Source organism: Onychomys torridus, chromosome 1 (assembly GCF_903995425.1).
Source record: "Onychomys torridus chromosome 1, mOncTor1.1, whole genome shotgun sequence".
Taxonomy (NCBI): Eukaryota; Metazoa; Chordata; class Mammalia; order Rodentia; family Cricetidae; genus Onychomys; species Onychomys torridus.
This window is the reverse complement of record NC_050443.1, coordinates 5,142,578-5,166,881: the sequence shown is the minus strand read 5'-3', so window position 1 is coordinate 5,166,881 and position 24,304 is coordinate 5,142,578. Positions and strand designations below refer to the sequence as shown.

General features: G+C 44.4%; 1 long non-coding RNA gene across 8 annotated transcripts in view; it reads right to left on the bottom strand.

The window, feature by feature from the left end:
• The window catches only part of LOC118597696, a 223,240-nt gene that overhangs the window by 23,076 nt on the left and 175,860 nt on the right, over positions 1-24,304 (bottom strand). For 7 of the 8 annotated variants that reach the window (XR_004946888.1, XR_004946886.1, XR_004946884.1 and 4 more), the window contains one exon: positions 5,385-5,521. The exons of the other annotated variant lie outside the window; for it this stretch is intronic. This is a non-coding gene — a long non-coding RNA (uncharacterized LOC118597696). The remainder of the gene's footprint in view (positions 1-5,384; positions 5,522-24,304) is intronic. 8 annotated transcript variants of the gene reach the window in all.

The following is a 24,304-nucleotide window of genomic DNA, read 5'->3' as shown; positions in this document are numbered from 1 at the left end:
GTGTGTGTGTGTGTGTGTGTGAGAGAGAGAGAGAGAGAGAGAGAGAGAAAGAGAGAGAGAGAGAGAGAGGTGGTGCATTAAGAGAGGAGGCCAAAGGAGTGCATTAAACTCCCTGGAGTTTGAGTTACTGGCAACTACAAGCCTCCAGATGCAGGTGCTGGGAGTCACACTTGGGTCCTCTGCAGGAGCTATACCCTCTTAACCACTGAGCCATCCCTTCAGAGCCCTTCTCCCTTCAATAACCCCTCGATTCTAATCTTTCCTGTCCATATACTTGTGGGTGTGAAGCCATGCACTGGAGAAAAAAGAGAATTTTAAATAAACTTGTGTTGGGCAAAAGTATTAAGTGAAACGGGATATTTATTTACCCAGGTATTTTGACAGAGAAAACAATAAGTTCACCAGGACAAGGTACCACTGCCAACAGTCCCAATGTTGGGCCAAAATGATGCCATGAATTTATAAGAGGATGAACTGAGCCATGTGGTGGTGGCGCACACCTTTAATCCCAGCACTTGGGAGACAGAGGCAGGCGGATCTCTGAGTTTAAGGCCAGCCTGGTCTGTAGAGTGAGTTCCGGGTCAGCCAGGGTTGTTACACAGAGAAACCATGTCTGAAAGAAAGAAAGAAAGAAAGAAAGAAAGAAAGAAAGAAAGAAAGAAAGAAAGAAAGAAAGAGAGAGAGAGAGAGAGAGAGAGAGAGAGAAAGAAGGGAGGGAGGGAGGGAGGGAGGGAGGGAGGGGAGGGAGGGAGGGAGGGAGGGGGAGGGAGGGAGGGAGGAAGGGAGGGAGGGGGGGGGAGGGAAGGAAGGAGGAAAGATGAACTGAGAAACAAAAGACATGTTTGGACCAAGATGAAAATCTTTGAGAATCAGGAACCATCAGGCAAACCTAGGCTGAGGGATATTCTACAGACTCCTCTGTGTTCTTCAGAAATGTCAAAGTCTTTAATCCTAGCAATTGGGAGGCTGATGCAGGGGAATCTTTGTAAATTTCAGGCCAGCCAGATCTACATAACAAATTCCAGGCCAGCTAAGGTTACAGAGTGGGACCCTTTCTCAAGTATGTCAATGTCTGGACATTGAGATGTCTTAGCAAGTAAAGGGACTTGCTGGGAAAGCCTGCCGGCCTGAGTTCAATCCTGAGACTTGAGTAAAGGTGGAAGAAAAGGACGTATACCATAAACTCATCGTCTGTCTATCACACATGTGCCCTGATATATGTGACCCCTTCCATCATACACACACACAGGGTATATTTCTTAATTTACTTTTATTTCATGTGCATTGGTATTTTGCCTGCATGTCTGTCTGTGTGAGGGTGTTGGATCCCCAGAAACTAGAGTTACAGACAGTTTTGAGCTGCCACGTGGTGCTGGGAATTGAACCCAGTTCCTCTGGAAGAGTAGCCAGTGCTCTTAACTGCCGAACCATCTCTCCAGCCCCCAATTTTTTTTTTTTTTTTTTTTTTTTTTTTTTTTTTTTTAGTTTAAATGTAAGTATTGTGAAAAGGCAAGGAAGGAATCGTTACAGGCTAATGAAAATCAAGAAACAAGACAACACAGTGGCAACCCTGATGTGACACAGGAGCAGGGAGAAATGACAGGCAGTAAATTGTTGGAGTAAGATTTGTGAGTATGGACTGCATATTAACTAGCTACTGGAATGCAATAGTATTAAATTTACTTTTGCTTGTTTAAAAAGGATTTTTTTAAAAAAATTATGTGTATCTCTGTGTCTACATGTCTGTAGTTTGTATGAATATGTGCATGTGGAGGCCCGAAGAGAGTATCAGGTTCCCCTGGAGCTGACAATAACCCCCAAAGGAGTTGGGAACCAAGCACAGGTCCTCTGGGGCAGCATCAAGTGTTCTTAACTGCTGAGCCATTTCTGCAGCCTCTGTTTTTATGATTGATTGATTGATTGATTGAGATTTGTCTGTCTTCTGCCTCTTGAGTGCTGGGATTAAAGGCATGGGACATCATGCCAGGCTCTATTTTTTGTATATTTATATTGCTATTGTTTTAAATTTATTTTTTATTTTAAGTTCATTGGTATTTTGCCTGTTTGTATGTCTGTGTGAGAGTGTCAGATCCCCTGGAGCTGGAGTTACAAAAAGGTGTGAGATGCCATGTGGGTGCTGGGAATTGAATCCAGGTCCTCTGGAAGAGTAGCCAGTGCTCTTAACCTCTGAGTCATCTCTGCAGCCTCATATTTTTTTTATTTATTTTATTTATTTTATTTTATTCCATGTATTGTAGGCTATCCTCAAACCTGTTAATGTAGCCAAGGATGACTTTGAACTTCCTCCAGATCTTGAGTTCTAGGCTTACAGCTGTATGCCACAACACCCTGCTTATGCTGTGCCGGGAATTGAACCCAGGGCTTCCTACAAGCTAGGTAAGCAGTCTAGCAACTGAGCTACACTCCCAGTGCCAAAGAAGTTTTAATAAATGAATTTAATAGGAACCAAACACACACATACGCATATATAAATAAATCTTTTTAGGAGCTGGAAAGATGGCTCAGCGGTTAAGAGCACTTACTGCTCTTGCAGAGGACCTAGGTTTGATTTCCAGTATCCTTATCAGTTGGTCCTCTGGCTTCCAAGGGAACCTGTATGGATGGCGTGCGCTTTAACTCACATAGACACACACACACAATCAATCAATCAATACATAAATAAATAAATAATATCTTAAAAGAATTCCAATCTCCCAAACTCAATGTATGAGTGTGTGTGTGTGTGTGTGTGTGTGTGTGTGTGTGTGTGTGTGTGTGTTAGAAGTTGTTTGGCCACTTCCCTTTGGAAGATATTGGGGTTTTCTCCAATCATTTGCCATTACAGGATATGCTAAGGAAAAGAAACAATTAAGGCAGTGGTTCTCAGCCTTCCTGATGCTGCAACCCTTTAATAGTTCCTCATGCTGTGACTGCCCCCAACCATCAAAATGACTTCTTTGCTACTTCATAACTGTAATCTTGATACTGTTATGAATCATAATGTAGGAACTGGAGAGATGGCTCAGTGGTTAACAGCACTGGCTGCTCTTCCAGAGGTCCTGAGTGCAGTTCCCAGTAACCACATGATGGCTCACAACCACCTGTAGTGAGATCTGGCGCCCTCTTCTGTCCTACAGGCATACATGCAGGCAGAACACTATACATAATGAATAAGTAAATCTTTGAAAAATGAATTATTATGTAAATGTGGGATATGCTGGATATGTGATGTGGGACCCCTGTGAAGGGGCGTTGTGACCCACAGGTTGAGAACGGCCGAATTAAATGCTAACAAACAGCAATGCAGCTCAGTAGTGGGATGCTTGCCTAGCACACAGGAGGCTCACATTTCTCTAGCCCTAAAAGAGGAGTTTGAATGTAAGGTGTCCCGTGTTTGAGCACTTGGTCCCAGCCAGTGATGGGGTTTTGGAAGGTTGGGGAACCTTAGGGAACAGGAGACTCACTGGTAGGAAAGTAGGCCACTGGGTTGGGCCTCAATGGGATAGCCAGCCCGGCTACAGTCTGCTCTCTTTAATTCCTCGTTTGCACCATTTGGAGAAGTAGCGCCAGACTCTGGCTGCCACCATGTCATCTCTGCCTTGATGGACTGAGATCTTCTGAAACTATGGGTCAAAATAAAGCCTGCTCCAACCCCAACTTCTTATTGTCAAGCATTTTGTCACACTGAGGGGAAAAAAAAAAAAAACTAATATAACTGATAAAATTTCACATTTGCACACAACCAACCACAAGGAATAGAGAAGGTTGCCCAGGCTAGCTTCAACACCCTACACCTTGCTTCACAGATCTGCAATGGTATCACATATATCAATCATGATATATACACATATATACATATGAATCATGATATCTATATATATCTATATCTGCAAATATCATGAAGGGTTGGTTTTTTTTTTTTTTTTTTTGAGACAGTCTCACTATGTAGCTCTAGATGTCCTGGTACTCTCTATATAGACCAGGCTGGCCTTGAACTCACAGATAGCCAACTGCCTCTAACTCCTGAGTGCTGGTCTTAAAGGTATGTACCACCATGCCGAGCATATTCTTAATTCTTTGAAAACAAAATCTCTGTGGGGCTGGAGAGATGGATCACTGATTAAGAGCACTGACTGCCTTTCCAGAGGACTGGGGTTCAATTCCTAGCAACCACACTGCAGTTCACAACTGTCTGTAACTCCAGTTTCAGGGGATCTGATGCCTTCTTCTGGCCTCCTCAGGCAGTACATACGTACAGTGCACAGATAAACATGTGGGCAAACATCTATACACATAAAATAAAAACAAACTTTTAAAAAATAAACAAATAAAACAGTCTGTGTGTGTTCGTATGTGTTGGTCAGAGGACAACCATGGGTGCTGGTCCCTGCCTTCCACCTTATTTGGGGTGGGGGTCTTTTCTTCACTGCTACCTATGCCAAGCTAGCTGTGAACTTCCTAGGACTCACCTGTCTCTACCCTCATCTCTGTGTAGGAGCATTGGGGTTTATAGATTCATAAAACCACATCTGGCTTTATATGGGTACTGGGGATCTTAACTTAGGTCCTTGCACTTGTATAGACGGTACTTTGCCCTCTGAGCCTCCACATCCATTCTACCCAGCGTCGCATCATTCCCCCTGAAGAGAAATACATTAAGCTTATTTGCCATAGAGTCTTTGCTCTAGGCTGCCACCACCTACTCAGAACCATGATATTTTAGAGACACAATGGTACATGCTTTTACAAAGGTAATCTTTTTTTGTTTTCTCTTGTTTTTTTGAGACAGGGTTTCTCTGTGCAGTTTTGGTGCCTGTCCTGGATCTCACTTTGTAGACCAGGATGGCCTCGAACTCACAAAGATCCACCTGGCTCTGCCTCCCGAGTGCTGGGATTAAAGGCGTGCGCCACCACCGCCCGGCACAAAAGTAATCTTGTGATGCAGCCCATATACACTAGATTAAAAACAGTTTGGACTGTTTTCATGAGTAAGGAAAATGGAACATTTTCTTAAGTAGATGTTCCTTGGTTCTTTCTCATGCACCATCTGCCTCCTATCCTGAGACTGGTGGAGAGTTTCCCCCAGCTATCAAAAGTTGTATTGGAAAGCTCCCATCTTCCGATCTTTGCATTGTGCCGCCTGTCTCTAATCTAAAAAGGCCCTAGAGGTCTTTAGTAGGCACCAAGGGCTTGAGTGGCCCAGTGTGAGGCGGGGAGAAGGGAATTGAGGACTTATTGTTGTGCTTATTATTATTATCATTTTAAATAGAATATCTTTTATTTATTCTTTGACAATTTCATACAAGGAAACAATTACAGCATCCCGACGCCATTGGTTTCTGAACTCACAGTTCCAGACAACCTACGCCCACCATTGCCCTCACCCAGTGCTGATCAGGGAAGGAGCATCATTCAGGTCGTTAAGCTGTGGTTGTGTCTTTGCTCTTGCTCATTTCCTGTTAGTTCTTCCAGGTGGTGGGGGAACTCGTGGGTTGCAGGAAAACAAGAGCCGATGTCAAAGCTAGAGAGAAAAGATAAAGAGGGTCACTTAAGATTGATCAAGGGGACAATCCACCCCAGGGCCATTAACATTCTAAACACGTGCAGCCCAAGCACAGGTGCACCCAGTTTCATAAAACAAATGCTATTAGATGCAAAGCCATAGATAAGCCCTAGTATAATAGCGGCAGGGGGACTTCAATACCATACTCTCAACAATTGATAAGTCTTCCCAACCTCCCCCCAAAAAAATCCAAGAAAATATGGGGAAATACAAAAGAGCCTGATGTCTTTTGAAACAGGAATAAATAGAACTCTCATGCTTTTTATTCTCTGAGAGAGCTATTGGACTCCTTTTGCAGAGCGGTGTTTCATTTCTTATAGCAAAGAGGTTTTGAAATTGCATTCAAGTGCCTAATAACCTCCTTGGCACATAAAGGAAGTCCTCCATCAGCCACACACAAAAAAAAGGAAGGACAAAATGTACTGAATGGTGAACACGGAGACAACATAATGAGGCTTTCTCTCGCACCTGCGGCAGCTGCCCACAAGACCCCGACTTTCATTTGAGCCAGCAGCCTGTCTGGCTAGATTTTTGCCCCCCTCTAATTCAGAAATGACCTAGAGGTCTTTAGTAAGTGCCAAGGGCTTGAGTGGACCAATAAAGGGGAAGCAGAAAGAGACTGAAGGACTTATTGTTTGGGTTATTATTACTTTTTTAAATAGAATGTCTTTTATTTATCCTTTGATAATTTCATACAAGGAAACAATGAACCTTGGCCACATGCATACCAACTCTCCCCTCCCACTCCGCCAGGCACCCCGAAACATCATTCCTCCTCACCCCTTTGTGTCTTCCTGCCGCAAGATTTAACCCTTTTTGAGTCTTCCCACCCACTCTCAATCCACTCTGCCCTTGACAAGAAGCCTTCCTCCCCACTCTGCCAACACCACTCCACAGGGTACTCAACCTGGCTAGCAACCAGAGCAGGTCACCATGGAAACCACTTGTAGGGAGGAAGGAGTGGGTGGTCAAGCAGGGTGAAGATAGGGCAGCGGGAGCTTGAGAGATTGAAATATTTCATGCACCAAGATGTGGTTGCAAAAACCAGGTCTAGATGAGGATCAGGGTAATGGATAAACATGTGTGATTTGTCATTAGACTGGATGCACAGAGCCTCACATCACAGACGTCTGTGTCTGCATCTCTGCCCCACATCCATATCTATCTAGCTATACATACATTACAGTTATATCTGTTTTTAAATATTTATCTTAATTGATATGTATGTGAGTGTGTGCTACATTACAAATGAAAATCACAAGACCAAATTTGTTGATGGGAACACCAGGCAGATAGATTAGGACAAACCAGGGAAAACTCTACCCTAGGTTTTGGATGCTTTCAAGTAACATTCGCAGCTTTGGGGCCAGTGGAAGCTAGGGTTCTGTTACATGATGAATTCCAAAGGTTTTACCTGATAGTTGAAAGGATGGCAACAGAGGTAGGCAATGAGTGGCTATTAAGAGAACCAAGACGGTCCAAAATAATTTCAGTTGGGTATCTCCAGCACTCCAATTCTCTCCAACCGCAAAGCTGTGACCTGTCCACAAGGCTTTTCCCTAGGAACTTCAGTTTTACACAATTCCCTTTGTGCTAGAAGAGAATCTAGGGCTCAAGGCAGGCTAAGCACATTGTGAACCCCTACATTGTATTCCAGGCCCCACAAATCCTCATTAACTCAGGCAGACTGAAATCTCCCCAGTTTTTGTTTGTTGGTTTTGGTTTTTGGTTTTCAAGACAGGGTTTCTCTGTGTAGCCCTGGCTCTCCTGGAACTCACTCTGTAGACCAGGTTGGCCTCAAACTCACAGAGACTGCCTGTCTCTGCCTCCCGAGTGACCAGATTTTAAAGGTGTGCACTACCATGCCAGACATATCATTTCTTTGTGTGTGTGTGTGTGTGTGTGTGTGTGTGTGTGTGTGTGTGTGTAAGCCCAAGGCTGATGTTGGGTGTTATCCTCCATCACTCTTCTACCTTAAGCAATGAAGCCAGGTCTGTCAATCACATCCAGAGTGTGAAGACATGACTGGTTTTGCTAGCTCCTTGCTGTGGTGATCTGGAATTTCAAGTGAGCTGCATTGCTCACCAAGCATTTACATGTGTTCTAGGGATCCAAGTTCTGGTCCCCATGCCCTCATGGCAAGTGATTTAACTGCTGAGCCACCTTCCCAACCCTCCTTCTATCTTTTTAAGTGTAGCTACTGAATATTCAAAATTATACTCACAGTGTACATTTGTGTCCTGATTACATTTCATCACAGGCTTCTAAAGACAATTTCTTATCTCTTATTTATTTGCTTTATGCATCTCTGGGTCATGGTGAAGAGTCTATGAACAGTAGTAAAGACTTGTTTGTGGTTAAAAAATATTTATGTATTATTCCTGTGTGTGCATGTGCATGAAATATGTGGCCACATCATACGCACGTGTGTGTGTGTGTGTGTGTGTGTGTGTGTGTGTGTGTGTATGCACACGCGCGCGCGCACGGGAGCTTGTGGTCATCAGACATCTCTCGGGAGTCAGTCCTCACCCTCCACTATTCCAGGGATCAAACTCAGATAGTCAGGTGCCCAAATAAGTGCTTTTACACTTTGGGCCATGTCTTTGGCCCTTGTCTGTGTTGGTTGCCCAGCATTCCCAGTATCTAGAATAATAAAGACACATAATAAGATGCTTTTCAATTTCTGGTGGGTTGACATCATGATAACCCCATCATGTGTCCCAAACATTTTACATTGAAAATGTGCATTTAAGGTTCTGGAGAAGGGCTTAGTGGTTAAGTGTAGTGATATATTGTGTATCCTAATAAATTTGCTTGAGGATCAGAGGACAGAGTCAGCCACTAGATTAGACATAGAAGTCAGGCAGTGGTAGCACACACCCTTAATCCTATCACTTGGGAGGCAGAGATCCATGTGGATCTCTGTGAGTTCAAGACCACACTGGAAACAAAGCAGGCAGTGGTGGCACACACCTTTAATCCAAGTACTAAGAAGCACATATACCTTTAATTCCAGGAAGTGATGTCTGGGCAGAGAGGGTTATATAAGGGGTGAGGAAACAGGAACACACTCTCTTTAGGCTAAGGATTTCATAGAGGTAAGAACTAGTGGCTGGCTGTTCTGTTTCTCTGATCTTTCAGCTTTTAACTGGCTCTGCTTTTTTTAATTATCAGACCATCTAAGATTCAAACAACAGTTAAGAGCACTGGCTGTTTTTCCAGAGGACCTAGTTTCAATTCCTAGTGCCCATGTGGCAGCTCACAACTGTCTGTAACTTCAGTTCTAGGGGATTCACCAACCTCACACAGACATACATGTAGGCAAAACACCAATGCACATAAAAAATAAATAAAGTTTAAAAAAGAGAGAGTCTGGAGAGAGCTGGGAGGTGGCAATGTAAGCCTTTAATCCCAGTACTCCCAGAGGCAGAGCCAGGCAGATCTCTGAGTTTGAGGCCAACCTGGTCTTTAGAGCCAGTTCCAGGATACCCAGGGCTACACAAAGAAACCCTGTCTTGAAAAAAACACAAAAAGGGACCGGAGAGATGAATCAGAGGTTAAGAGCACTGGCTGCTCTTCCAGACGTCCTGAGTTCAATTCCCAGCACCAACATGGTGACTCACAACAATCTGTAATGAGATATGTTGTCATCTTCTGGTGTGCAGGGACACATGCAGACAGAACACTGTATACATAAAAAATAAACCTTAAAAAAAAAAAAAAGAGTGTGGAGAGATGGCTCCTAATGGGTTGGAGCACTTGCTGTGTAAGATTGACCCTAGGACACATGTAAAAAGCTGAAGGGGGTCCCACTTGTCTGTAACCCCAGCGCTGTGGGGCAGAGACAGGAGGATTGCTGAGGCTTACTGGTCAGACAGCCTAGAAAAAACCCAGCAAGCTCCAGGTTGAACAATACACTCTGTCTCAAAAGAACAAAGCACAGAGTGACACACTGGCCACCCAATACCCTGCCACCTCTGGCCTCTGCACCTGCATAGACACATGTGTATACCGCACCTCCACACATGAGAAATTGGGTGAATACAGCTAACCTGTCCAATCTTTCTCATTCTAGTCCATGTGCCCAGAACACTTCATCACCCTGCAGCTCTGCAAAACTCCTCTCTCAGAATGCCGATTTTATAATAAGGTGCTGAATGCCTTGTGTATGCACTTCGTAGACAGGCTAGCTTGTGAAGGTACAAAATACAGCATAAAAAAATGTGTTGGTGGTCTGGGGTTGCATAGCTCAGTGGTAGAATATCTTCCCAGCAAACACAAAATCCTGGGCCCCTTCCTCAAAACACCCCCCCCACACACACACACACATTGTTACACCCTATCTGTTGCTTACTCTCTTAGTTGTATGGCTGAGTGGGAATTTTAACTCACTGCCACAGCCTAGCATTGCCCAGAGTATCATGGTGCATTTTAACAGCCATTTAAAAAAATAAGATCAAAATTCTAAGTATCATTACTACAGAATGTATAGTGTTTATGCTATAGTGAAGAAAAACACATTTACAGCTGGGCCTGCAGAGCTAGCTCAGCTTGCTCTAAAGACCTACCTAGATAGTTACCTAAGAACATTTATTTGCTGCTCTTGCAGATGATTTGGTTTGGTTCCCAGCACTAGTTTGTGGTCTTCCAACTGCTTCTAACTCCAGCTTCAGGGTATCTGATGCCTTCATCTGGCCTCTGTGGATACTGCACCGATGTGATACACATACATACAGGCAAGCACTCACATACATAAAACAAAATAAATACATCTTAGAAAGATTTTTTTTTAAATTTTTCGAGACAGGATTTCTCTGTGTAGCTTTGGAGCCTGTCCTGGAACTCGTTCTGTAGACCAGGCTGGCCTCAAACTCACAGAGATCCTCCTGCCTCTTCCTCCCGAGTGCTGGGAAAAGGCATGTGCCACCACCACACAACTAGAAATTTTTAAAAAAATTTAAGTTGACTCATCACTTGAGAAACACCTGTGTAGTGTGTGTACCTATACGTCTTCATGTGTGTGGATATGCTCATGCATGTGGAAGCCAGACGGCAAGTTGAGGCGTTCGTTTTTGTCTTCCGTTGTTTGGGATAGGTTGCTTATTTGATACTGCATCCATGAACTCCTGGGTATTCTCCTGCCTCTGCCTCCAGTCTTACAGTAGAAGCACCGGGATGATAGAAACATGCTAGTGTGCCCAGCCTTATGTGGATTCTGGAGATCCAAACCCAGGTCTTGTGGGGCACGAATTCTTTCTTTCTTTTCTTTTCTTTTTTTTTTTTTTTTTTTTTTTTGGTTTTTCGAGATGGTTTCTCTGTGTAGTTTTAGTGCCTGTTCTGGATCTCACTCTGTAGACCAGGCTGGCCTTGAACTCAGAGAGATCTGCCTGTCTCTGCCTCCCAAGTGCTAGGATTAAAGGCATCATGCGCCACCACTGCCCGGCCAGAGTCAATTCTCTGGTGCACACACACATAGTTTAACGGCTACTTGAAGAATCAAATATTGGTGCCGGGAAGAGGGCAGAGCCTGAAAAGTTAACAAGGGACAGAGGAAAATGCCTCTCTCCTCACTGTTCACCTGGGGAGTGAGACACAGGACAAGGAGTTTCTTTTCTCCTACCGTTCATACAGGCGCCTCTCCCTCCCACTATCCCAGGACTTCACTAACTTTGGGTCCTGGCAGACAGCAGGGTGTTAGAGTTGAACTCTGAAATTGTCCAAGAGAATAGTTGAGATGTAGATTTGGGTGAAAGTACAGGCTTAGAGACTCTTGGCTTTCTAGCAGAATCCCTGCTATATTTAACGTTTTCCTTCCTCCTCCTTATAAAGTCCCTAATATCTACTTAAAGGACCTCTGGCATGTCACACCGTGTTTTATCTTTTGGAAAATAACATTATTTTCCAAAGAATGTAACACTGCCAGATACTCATACATAGTAAATCTACATATACATGGATTATGAGAGAGGATATACACACATATGTTTATACACATCTATCTACCTGCATCTATTTCTGTATCTATAATTACATGCATATCTATATTTATATTATAGCTATCTCTATTTCAGATCAGAATCCCAGGTAGGGGTGCAGCAAACCCATGATTTCCCCCAAGCTCAGCTGCTCTGGCATCCATTACTCTGCTTTGGTCCTTAGGAGCATCCTCTGGTGTTAGTGATGCAGGCAGGCTCTGCCAGTTGCTATGGGAACTGAAGCTGATAGGGATGAGGCTGAGAGACACGGGGGATAGAACTTTCCAGACTATATTATGTGTTAGAATCCCAATAAGCCATACCAATAATTCCCGGTAGTATTTTGGTTTGGGGAATATTAGACAAAAATGTGAGGTCATGGATCAGCGGGTTTTTGTTTTTGTTTTTGTTTTTTTCTGATTCTCTGTTTTCTTTTCTTAAAAATGGAGAATATATATTTCTGGATTATGGCAAGGATTATAATAGGTGCTAATTGCAAATCACTTAACCCTATACCTGTCACAGTGTGGCCAGAATTAGTAAAATAGTGTTTTCCAGACTGTGTAGGTACTAGAACAGGGAGGAGCAGTTATTAGTCAGGGTTCAGAAAAAGGAGAGAACTGATAGGGGGAAAAAAAACATATCAAGAGGGACTTTATCTGATTAGTTACACAGTACAACCTGGACAGTCTACAATGACTATCTGCAAACGGGCTGGATGCCTCAGCTGGCCTAATCCAGTCCCGAAGGCCTGGAGGATTCCTGGAGGGTCACAGGTCTTCAGCCCACATCGGCAGGGCGCAGAAGCTGGGTTATGACGTCAGGGAAGGGTTGAAGGCAGAAACAGGAGTGACGGGGCTAGACCAACTTGCCAACAAGCTCAGCAGCAAGACCTGAAGACACGAGGCAGAGAGCCAAGCTTCTCCCTGGGGCCTCCCTCGTATCTGGCTGCCATGGGAAGGTGATGGGTCTTCCTAACTCAAACGACCTGATCAAAACATCTCCCACAGGTGTGCTCAGCATCTGGCCCCTTAGCTGACTCCAGATTCACCCAGAGCGACAGCTAAGGTTATCCCTCACGGAGAGATGCGAATGAAAATGTAGATTCCCAGGCTGCTCCCCAGACCAGAGCAGGCATAACGCCCATCCCGCCTTTGCCCTCCACCTAACATCCTGCTTTATTTTTTGCTACACAAGCTGTCCTGTCGTCTGACATTCCCCCATCTCCCTGTCTCTGTCTTTCTCCCTGTCTCTCTGTTTCTGTGGCTGTCTCTGTGTGTCTGTCTGCCTGTCTGTCTGGTTTCTTTCTGCTCACTGAAGAAAAAAGTCATAGCACCAGGATGAAGATTTTCTCTTGGTCTTCCTGCATTCCTAGCCCATTGCAATGCTCAGCACACAGTAGGTATTTTATGTATATAGTCACAACTCGGGATCCATGAAGGATATGTTCTAAGATTCCTGAGTTTGCTTAAATCCACACATACTCAAGTCCCTTATATAAAATGGCAGTATTGGCATGTAACTTCTACACACATTTTTTATTCCATTTATTTATTGTATGTGTATATATGGTGTCTGTTGAAGGGGGATGCACGTGTGCCATGGTACACACATGGAGGTCAGAGGACAGCTCTCAGGAGTTTCTTCTCTCCTTCCACAATATTGAGACCTGGGGAATGAACTGTTTATGAGGCTTGGAAGCAAGTGCCTTGAGTTATCAAGTCTACTTGTCACCAACATATATATATATATATTTGTCAACTCTACACTAAGTCCAATACCTAATACTATGTAAGTGCTCTAAAGTAGTAATTACACTGTGTAGGGAAATTCTGACTTCTCAAAAATATATGTGCTTGGGGTTGGGGATTTAGCTCAGTGGTAGAGTGCTTGCCTAGCAAGCACAAGGCTCTGGGTTCGGTCCTCAGGTCTGGCAAAAAAATAAAATAAAAAATAAAAATAAATTTAAAAAAAAATCTGTGCTTTCAGTCCAGATGTGATACTGATTTGTTTGCTTGTTTCTTTATGGAGGCACGGTCTCTGTAGTCCTAACAGGCCTTGAATTTGCTCTGTAGACAAGGTTGGTTTTGAACTCACAGAGATTTGCTTATCTCTGCCTCCCTGGGGTTAAAGGTGTGAGCTACTACAATATCTGGCTTCCGAATGTTTTTGAGGCAAACCTCATTGAGTCTGCAGGGATGGAGTCTATGGCTTGAGAGGGAGAGTAGGATGGGAAAGAGACAGTGTCTGTGGAGAGGACACAACATGGACGAGCAATGGCTGGGTAAGGTGCAGGAAGCTGAGACCCAGAATTCAGAATTCAAGAAGGAGGGGTGCTTCCTTGTTTATACCAGCGGTTCTCAACCTTCCTAATGCTGCGGCCCTTTAATACGGTTCCTCATATTGTAGCAACCCCCTTGAGCATAAAATTATTTTCATTGCTACTTCATAATGGTAATCTTGCTACTGTTATGAATTGCAATGCAAATATTTTTGGAGATAGAGGTTTTATCAGAGGGGTTGCAACCCACAGGTTGAGAAGCAGTAGTCTACACCCAGAGTCCTTGCAAAGCACCAATGAAATGGGAAGAGAAATCCGAACTACTGTAACTGACTGGATGAAGGACATTGCTCCAGTGTTCCCAAACACATGGAAGGGCAAAGCAAACATATCCAGTTCAGAGGTCCATGAGGCCCCTTGAGATGCTGTAGGTTATACAATTTGGAATAGCCAGCATGTCCCTAAAGACATTTTCAATTGCATCAGTTTAGGTGTGTGCATGCTCGCAAATGACATGACACAGGCATGGAGAACAAAGGACAACTTCTGCATGTCAGTTCGGGACAGCAGACTTGGTGGCAAGCGCCTTTACCAATGGGGCCATCTTGCCTTACTCCTCAATCAATCTCTCTCTCTCTCTCTCTCTCCCCCCTTTCTTTCTTTTTGAGGATGACTGTGAATTCCTGATCTCCCTGCTTCTCTGTGGCTAGTCTTGGTATGTAGAATGGTGTGTGCTACCATTCATGACTTGTGCAGTGTTAACTCTGAACCCAGGGCTTCATGCCTGCTATCACACTGGTACTGATTGCCGTGTGTAGTTTTGTGTGGTGACCTCATCTAAGGAGCCAGAGTCTCTACTGAGGCATTGTGGGATTTCCCTTCATCTATACTGTGTCCCTATGACAATACCAGCAGCTGAGAATAAACATAAAGTAATATATTAATATAACTGGGCTGGCATGATGGCTTGGCAGGTAAAGGTGCTTGCCACCAAGGCTGCTGAACTCAGTTTGGTCCCCAAGGTAGAAGGAGAGAACTGATTCCCACAAGTTGTCTTCTGGCTCCCATATGTGTTCTATGGTGCATTAAATACATACATATACGAATAATATATATATGTATATATACACATATATACACTGATATTACCGTCTTCACCAACCATGGTGGTGCATTAGGTGTCATCCTAGTACAAAGAAAGCTGGAGCAGGAAAATTGCCATGTGTTTGAGGCCAGCCTGGGCCATTATAGCAAGACCCCGTCTCGGTAATAAGAACGAAATTATTTCTGTTATTCACTCATAGTTATTGAGTGTATGAGGACAGATAATTGGCCTAATCATGAATGGATAAAAAGAAGAACAAATAGCATTGATGTCGCTGGTTTTTTGAGGCAGCTTGAGATTTCTGCCTGGGATGGCGGCGACCCCACACAGACCTTTTCTCTCCCTGCCTTTCTGCAGAGGCCTCATCTGATGATTCATTTTAATTATATAATAATCTGAGGCAGGAGTCTCGGGCTCTGTCTCCTTCAGAGCTCTCATCTGGCCATCTCTGTTTCTATGGAAACCACAGGCAGACAGAGAAGAGGAGGGGGCTGCCACAGGACCAGGGAGAGGAGCAGAGCTTGGAGTATTGTAGGCTCTGCACTTAGACTTGTATGTGCACAGGTGTGTGGGGGGGGCCTCAAAATGCTCAGATTCACAGTGGGGAGTCTGCAAAGGTTTCAGAGTACTAAAACAAGAATCCAGAGGCCAGTGGCTTGTACTCCTCTGAACTTCTCATCTGTTATGCAGAGGAGGCTTGAAGTCTGTGGGGTTTGAGGGGGCATCCAAATAGATGTCCAGCATATGACTGCAGCCTGGCTAGTTATGGTGGCCTCTAACCTATCCTCACCCCAGAAACTGTGACTTGTTAAACCTATGGATCCTGGGATATACCTCAGTAACATGTTCCTGGGGCCAGCAAGAGGGCTCAGCATGTAAAGGCACTTGCCACCAAGTCTGACAGCCAGAGTTCAATCTCAAGGACCCACATAGTGGAAGGAGACAACCAACTCCTGTGAATTGTCCCTTGAGTTTCACATGTGTATTATGGTATGCTCATACACGCGCGCGCACACACACACACTAAACCTACTCTTTTTTTAAAAAAAAAAGCTGTTGTGTTTATAGAAGCTTCTATGCTTGTTTTATCCATCCCAGTCATCTCCTGAACCTCATTTCAAATTACTCGACTATGCCTTAACTCATGTTTACTTGTTTGTTTGTTTGTTTGTATACAATCCCTCACACTTGCTCAATATAAGTGTATTTCTGTGTGCATATGGAAGCTACCTTATTCATCTCAACAGTATGTGGCACATAGTAGGCCCTCGATATAGATAACCTGGATGGGAGCAAGAAAGGAAGGGGGTAAAGGGGAGGGTTGGCGCTGTGTAGCCAGAGTGGGCTGTTGGCTTCTAATGGACTCAACTTGTTACACTGTGGAGCAAATGGCCAGCAGAGGGCACCAATGATCATTCTTAAACCTACAAACGGGAAAGAAATTGATTGGCAACAGCAGAGAAGCCAAGAACTTTGTGACTGGAGATTCTGTCTCTTTCCCGTGGGAGAGGAGAGGGGGACAGTCTGGGGTCTAATCTCTTGCGTGTTATGTCTCGTCTTCTTGGGGGAGTCAGAAGTAAAGGTTCCCACACTAGCAGGCTTGAGAGCAAACCTCTTTCCACTCTGCCCAGGTCCTCCATGATCGTGAAGCCAGCCAGCTGTCTGCTGTTTTTCCAGGCTTGGGATCCCATACAACCTCCATGGGCTTCCCTTACCACCTAATGTCAATGGCAGCCAGGGCCACCATACTTGGACATAAGTATGAACTGACTGTGGTCAACTGGGTCTCTCTTCCCCACCTGGGGCAAAATCCAGGCTACTGACTAAGGCCTTGGGTATGTATGTCTCCCAATCCTGCAGGCTCCTACCAAACTGCAGGCTCCATTCACAGTTTCCTGCCTTTCCCCCCAGCTTTGGGATTGTTAGAGCCCAGTTGAGTGTCTCATGATCTCATACATTGAAGATGTAATGTTCAGTGCCCCCCGGATGCGTTTGGAAAGGGGATGTTTATTTATTTTATTAAAAAATGTCCCCATTTATCTATTTGTGTATATGAAAATGTCAGGGCCTATACGTGCCATAGTGTACATGTGAAAGTCAGAGGAAAATTTGAGGGAGTCTGTTCTCTTCTACCACAACGTGTAGATGGAACTTGGGTAGGCAGGCTTGGTGGCGAGTGCCTATCTTGCTGGCCCGTGTTTCTTCTCAAGACAAGGTCTTGCAGTGCGGCTCAAAGAGGCCTTGAAATCACGGCAATTCTCTTGCTTCAGCCTTCTGCATGCTGGAATTACAAGTATGACCACCATCATTGCCATGCCCAGCTGTAAACAGTCTCCTTTTGGTTTTGCAAGGCAGGAGGCTGAGCCTAAGGCCTCTCTCACTAGTGGATTCCAGGGGAGAGCTCTATTGCTGAACTGTGTGTTTCCAACCCTGGAGACAGGGTCTTCAAAACAAACAAACAAGCAAACATGCATTTGTTTATTTATGTATTTTTGTATTTGTGTGTGTGTGTGTGTGTGTGTGTGTGTGTGTGTGTGTGTGTGTGTTTGTGTGCGCGCTGCTTCATGCATGGCACAGTGTGTGGTTGGTCAGAAGAAAACTGACAAGCGTTAGTTTTCTATTTCTACCATGTGAGTCCTAGGTCACTGAACTCCGGTCGTCAGACTTGTCAACAAGTGCCTTTGTCTGCTGAGCCATTTTGCCAGCCCTGAGATAGAACAGTGATAGAGGTGATTAAGGTAAATGGGGTGGGGGCTGGTCATTCATGCTTATTGCAGTGTTATTTACAATGGCTAAATTATAGAACTAATTTAGATGTCCATTAGCAGATGAATGGGTAAAGAATGTGTGATATACAGCCGCATGTGCCTGCACTCTGCCCCCCAACAGCGAAGTATTATTCAGTCACAAAGCAGAATAAAATTATATCATTGGCAGGAAAATAGCTGGAGCTCATCACGTTAAACAAATAAGCCTGACTCAGGAAGACAAATATTATATGTTCTCTCTCAGACATGGGAGGAAATCTAATCATTTTGATGACAGTATAAGGAGAAAAGAGATCACCAGGAGGGCCTGGGGACTGTGGCTGTGATGGAAGAATATGAACAACACCCAATGACACATGTATGAAAATGGGACAAAACTTATTCTTTTATTTATTTCATTCTTTTGGGGGGATAAGATCTCATCTTGCAGCCAGGACTGTCCTGATCTAATCTAAAATGTCCTTAAACCCATAATTATCTTTCTTGCTTCAGCCTCCTGAGTTCAGAAGTTACAGGCAAGATCTACTACATGAAATCTATGATTTCGTATGCCAAGTTAAAAATAAATTAATTGAGAGCTGGTGGGATTGAGAGCTCAGCGATTAAGGGTGCTTGCTGCTTTTTTCAGAGGACGCAAGTACGGTTCCCAGCATCCGTGTCATCAGGTCTGGAACCACCAACAAATGTCTTTTTTCTAGATTGGGAAACTCAGGCACTGATTTTAAAAATTTGTTGTTTGGGGGCTGGAGAGAGGGTCCCATTAGTAAAGTATTTGCTTTGAGTATGAAGGTCATGAGTTTGATTGCCAAAAGTAGAGTAGACTGGCCAGGGATTCACTGTGAAGCTATGGATGACCTTGAACTCTGGGTCTTTTTGTCTGCATATCCCAAGTGTTGAGATCATAGGTGTACACTAACCAATTCTAGTTTATGAATTGCTGGGGATTGAAAAGTAACCCACCACCCACCCTGAATTCATATGTTCTCTTTTTCATCTACACAGTTTAGTGCTGTCTGTAAGAGCATCATGGGATAGGACCATCTACAGGAGCATGCGCAGAGAGGCCACATCCCCCAAAAACAGCTGATTCTCCATCTCTTAGTCACCATTTGGCAACAGCTTCTCAGCCAGGGACCTTAATGTTTTTATGTTTATCGATTTAGTGTGTTCTGGGGGAAGATGTGTGCTGACTGTGTGTTGGTCAGAGGACAGCTTGTAGGAATTGGTTCTCTCCTACCATGTAGGTTGTGGGGGATTGACTCAAATGTCCTCACTTGGTTTCTTTGAATTCTAAATGTTCAATTCAGTTCTTGACTGTGAATGTTCCTAGAATTAAATCAGAGTTTGTCTAATGTATGAGCAGTAGGCAGACATTCAGTGTCTAGCTATAACAGACCTCGGCAGTGACTACTTTCTGAATACAAACCACCTTGGTTCAAAAACCACCCTAAGAGCTTTATCTTTAAGGGACAGATACTATATAATGTCTGTGGATGAAATCATGTCCGACCCTTGAGGTTTGTCACTCAGTCTAGATAAATTGGCAAGGTTCTGGTTCAGTGAGAGACCCCTGTACCAAAATAAAGTGAAGACAGTTGATGTTGATCTCTGCACGCACACACACACATACACACACACACAGAGAGAGAGAGAGAGAGAGAGAGAGAGAGAGAGAGAGAGACAGAGACAGAGAGAGACAGACAGAGAGAGACAGAGACAGACGCAGAGAGACAGAGAGAGCGCAAAATCAGTGAGGGGAGTGTGATGGTTTAGTTAACAGTAGATTGAGACACAGGGTTGATTACTGTTTACAAGAGGCACACTTGGCTATTTTCTTTTTTTGTTTGTTTGTTTTTTCCTTTTTGATTTTTCGAGACAGGGTTTCTCTGTGTAGCTTTGGAGCCTGTCCTGGAACTCACTTTGTAGGCCAGGCTGGCCTCGAACTCACAGAGATCCGCCTGGATCTGTCTCCCAAGTGCTGGGATTAAAGGTGTGCGCCACCACCGCCCGGCCAACACTTGGCTATTTTCTATAATTTGGTATGTCCTCAAACTTCAATGTCAATATCTCCACTTCACAGATGGAGAGCAAAGTCCTATTTCTAAACTGTGAATACAGCCACCTTATCTCCTATTTTTTAAAATTAATTTAAGGTTTTTCATTTTATGCACCTGGGTGTTTTGCCTGCATGTGTGACTGTGCACCACGTGTGTACCTGGTGCTCACAGAGGTTGGAAGAGGGCGTCTGGTCCCCTGGACTTAAGTCACAGGTAGTTCTGGGTGCTAGAAACTGGACCTGGGTCACCTGGAAGAGCAGCCAATGCTCTTAACTACTGAGTCATCTCTCCAACTCACTTTAAAGATTTTTTTTAAAAACCACACTTCCTCATTTGTGTGTGTATGTGTCATGGTGAATGTATAGAGGTCAGAGGTTTAATTTGGGGAGTCGATCCTCTCTTTCTACTCACTATGTATGTTCTGGAGGTATAATTCAGGTCACCAGGCTTGGTGGCAAGTGCCTTTACTGCTGAGCCATCTTTATTTTTATTTGTTGTATTTTTGTGTGTTTATATAAAGCCTCCCTCTCTCTCCCTTCCTCCCTTCCTCTCTCTCTCTCTCTCTCTCTCTCTCTCTCTCTCTCTCTCTCTCTTTCTCTCTCTCTCTCTGCCTGTCTGTGAGTGCACATGTTCCCTGACAGGCATGAAGAGATTAGAGAGCAATTTTATTTTGTCTCTAATATATATTTTTACTGATTTCTTGGGAATTTTTACAACATATTTTGACCATATCACCTTCTCTCCCAACTCCTCCCAGATCTAGCCTTCCTTCCTTACCCACCCAACTTTGTGTCCTTTTTTATTTTTAAACCCATCAAGTCCATTTTCTGCATATTTGTACCAACTATTCTTAGAGAGGGGAGGTGGGCATGGAGCTCCACTCCTAGCTGAAGAGCTATTGGCAATTAATATTTGCTGGGAGAGGGACAGTCAGTTAGATTTAAAAGTGTAGCCCCTGGTAAGCTGACCACATTCCAGTGGAAGGACAGTTTGGGGGACTCAGTTCTCTCCTTCCACTGTAGAACCGGGGATCAAACTCAGGTCACAGGCTCACACAGTAAGCATTTTTATCTCGGAGCCATCTTGCTGGCGCTTATTCCCTTATTGCAAAACCTCGCTGTCTTCTAGAAAGAAAGTTGAAAGATGTAAATCTCGATAAATTCCCATCACACCCAGGGCTATGAATGCTTATCAGCTTCGTGCAAAGAAAATGAAATATTGATAAACTTGTGATTACATCTTGGGCTCCTGCGGCTGCAGGCTTTCTCCCGTGAGGAGCCGTGCTCACGGATATCTTCCTTTGGGGAAGTGTTTTTATTACATAGTAATTGTGGGTGATGACTGTGACATCTCAGAAGTCACCAGACGTACATTCTGAGCAGGCTGCCGAGAGGAATCTTCACATGGCAATTCCCAAACCACCATTTGTTGATTATGAGCGCAGCCTACGTGTAATTGGTTTTTTTTTTTGTTTGTTTTTTTATTTTTTTTACTCTGTCTCCTTGGGTATATCCAAAGAGCTGTCAACGTTGTGATTTCTCTGGAGACACAGACAACAAACGTGTTCCTCATCTTTTGAAACAAACAAGTTCTATAGTGCAGACCTTGAAGATCACGTTTCCCAGGGGCGGACATACCTAAACCATTTGTCACTGGATCAGTTTTCCCTACAGCTAATCCCCCCTCAACAGCTGCGTTGGCTGCTGTGGTATGTCAAACTGCTTTTGACCGGCCTGGGGCCTCTCTGCTGGCAAGCAGGCAACAGGGGATGGAGCTGACCTCCCCTACTCAGCGGCAGCAGCTGCAAACCTGTTGGTGACAGAAACGTTGTTGATCGATCATCACGGTCATGGGTGAAGTTGGTCACCCGTGAAAGCAGCAGCTCCCACCTTCAGGGAGCAATGCTGAGAAGCAACCTTGACTGGAATTAGGGACGGGGGTTGGGGTGGGGGAGAGGATTGCCCGAGACAGCCCGGCTGCCTGCCAGCTTGCCCCTCCCCCCTCGAAGCATGATCCCACCCACCATGGTGGGCTTAGGACACAGGCACAGGTTTCCCTGAAGTCGGAGATGGAGTCCAGATGACCTGCGGTGGAGAGAACCCCCAGGCTTTGGGGCTACTATTAGAAGGTGTTTTATCAAGACACAGCAAAAAAATAAATAAACACAAAATCCAAGGTCCACCAGATATCAAGAATGGCTCCTGGGTGGGGCCTTCTGTTTTTATTGTTATTTTTAAGTTACTGCACAAAATAATGGATTTCATTACAGCGTTTTAATACATATGTCTTTGCACTCCGCTTCTAGTCATTCTCCAGTTCCCCTGCCTGCCTGCCTGCCTGCCTGCCTCAGTCAGCCCTCTTCTGCCAGGACTGTTCTCCCCTCTGAGACTTTCCTTTCTGTCTTCTATTACGCGCACGCGCACACACACAACACACACACACACACACACACACACACACACACACACACACACACATCTACACACACGGTATTGTGTAGGAGTTTCCTCCAAAGTTAAAAGCTTTCACGTTGGAGGGAGGGAGTCACCTCAAGACACAAGAATGTTCTAAGGGGAAGGAGAACGCCATCCCACGGGAAGCTTGCTCAGCTCAGGAAGTAAGCAACTAAAAGACGGCAAGAAGTCACTGAAAACGACTGGATTCACTAGACACCCCCGCCCCCCAAGCATGTACGAGCAGTAGGGACTGCTGAGAGATGCTCTCAGGCCAGCTGAGCTGCCTGGAGGGAGAAGAGACCAGAGGAGTGACCCAGGAAGGACACTGTCCAACCTGCTGGGCTGCCCGCGGGCTGTGCCGTGCTCCGGGTGTCCAGCTTGAATGAGCTGTCCTCACCCTGGGGTGAGTTCTGATGGCGCAGCTGTCCTTGAGTCACATCTGCTCCTGTAACTAACCTCTCACTCAGACTCCTGTGAGGAACCCCAGGGTAACTCATGGGTTCACCAAATGGGACTTGGGTGGTATCCCTACTGTGGCCTACCCTTGGTTCCCTATCTGGGGTGAGTAGACATCTGTCACATCTCCCCTGCAATGGTGTCACACAGCACATACACACACACATGCACATATACACACACATGTACATATGCGCACACATATATATACACATGCACAAATACACAAACATACACATACATCCATACACAGGTATACACATACACATAAACATATACATATACATACATATAGACATACACATAGACATATACATACACATAGACATATACATACACATAGACATATACATACACACATATATACACATATACATATATATACACATACACATATACATATACATACACATACACATATACATATATATACACATACACCCAAACACATATAAACACATGTACAGATACATATATGTATGCAGATACATATATAAATATATATGTAAGCCCAGATTTACATTCATATATCCACATGCACATATATACATACACACACATATATGCATATACACACTCACACATATACAGGCACACATACACATATATACAAACACATATACACAAATAGACACATACAAATATATATGTAAACTCACACATATACACATGTACATACAGGTATGCATATATATACATAAGCACACACACACATATGCACACGTATATATCCATGCAGACACACACGTATTCACCTATATGCATACACATAAATACACAAGCACATATGCATATACATATATACAAGTACACACACAAGTACATATACAAACACATACACCCACATGTGGATTATATATCTAAATAGAGATGTCTGTGGCCTATCAAGAACAGCTCTCTCAGAAGCTCCTCCCAGATGGCCTTAGTCACCAAACACTCTGTCACCAAGAGTGAGGGACTCTTCGGTAAGTCTTTTCCTCCCACGTTGGCAAGCGATTCATTCGCCCAGCTCTTGGGGGGTCTCCCTTCCTCAGTTCAGATATGGGTAGGGACGGTGCCTTCTCCCTGGGTCTTCTGCAGGCTGTGTGGCGTCATGGGACACAGAGCTGTGGATTTCAGAGTGAGAGAGGGCGTGTGAGTGTGTGCAAGTCAGGGAGGCAGCCTCACGTACAGCAGTGTAGCTGGGCCTGGGTCTGTGGGACGGCTACAGTCCCTTGTTCTTCTGGGGCAGAAAGCTCAATTGGCCCTGGGAAGGTCCCATGCCGTCAGAGATTGTTAATCATCTTGTCCTCTCCCTCAGAGTTCCTATATGGAGGGTTGGACTCCAAACTGATATCTCTGGAGAGAGTTCTTTTGAGGAGGCCACTAAAGTTATCATAGGGTGAGCCCCAGTGGGACTTTCCTTTGAGGAGCAGGAGACAATACCAGGTCAATACTTTTTAAATGAGGTTTGTTTTACTTTTGTGTGTGTGTGTGTGTGTGTGTGTGTGTGTGTGTGTGTGTGTGTTCATGCAGTATCCTTAGAGTACAGAAGAGGTTTGCAGAGGCCCTGGTGTGGGTACTGGGAACTGAGCCCAGGTCCTCTGCAAGAGCAGCAAGTGCTCTGAACCACTGAACCACCTCAAGAGCCCCTCTTCCCCAGA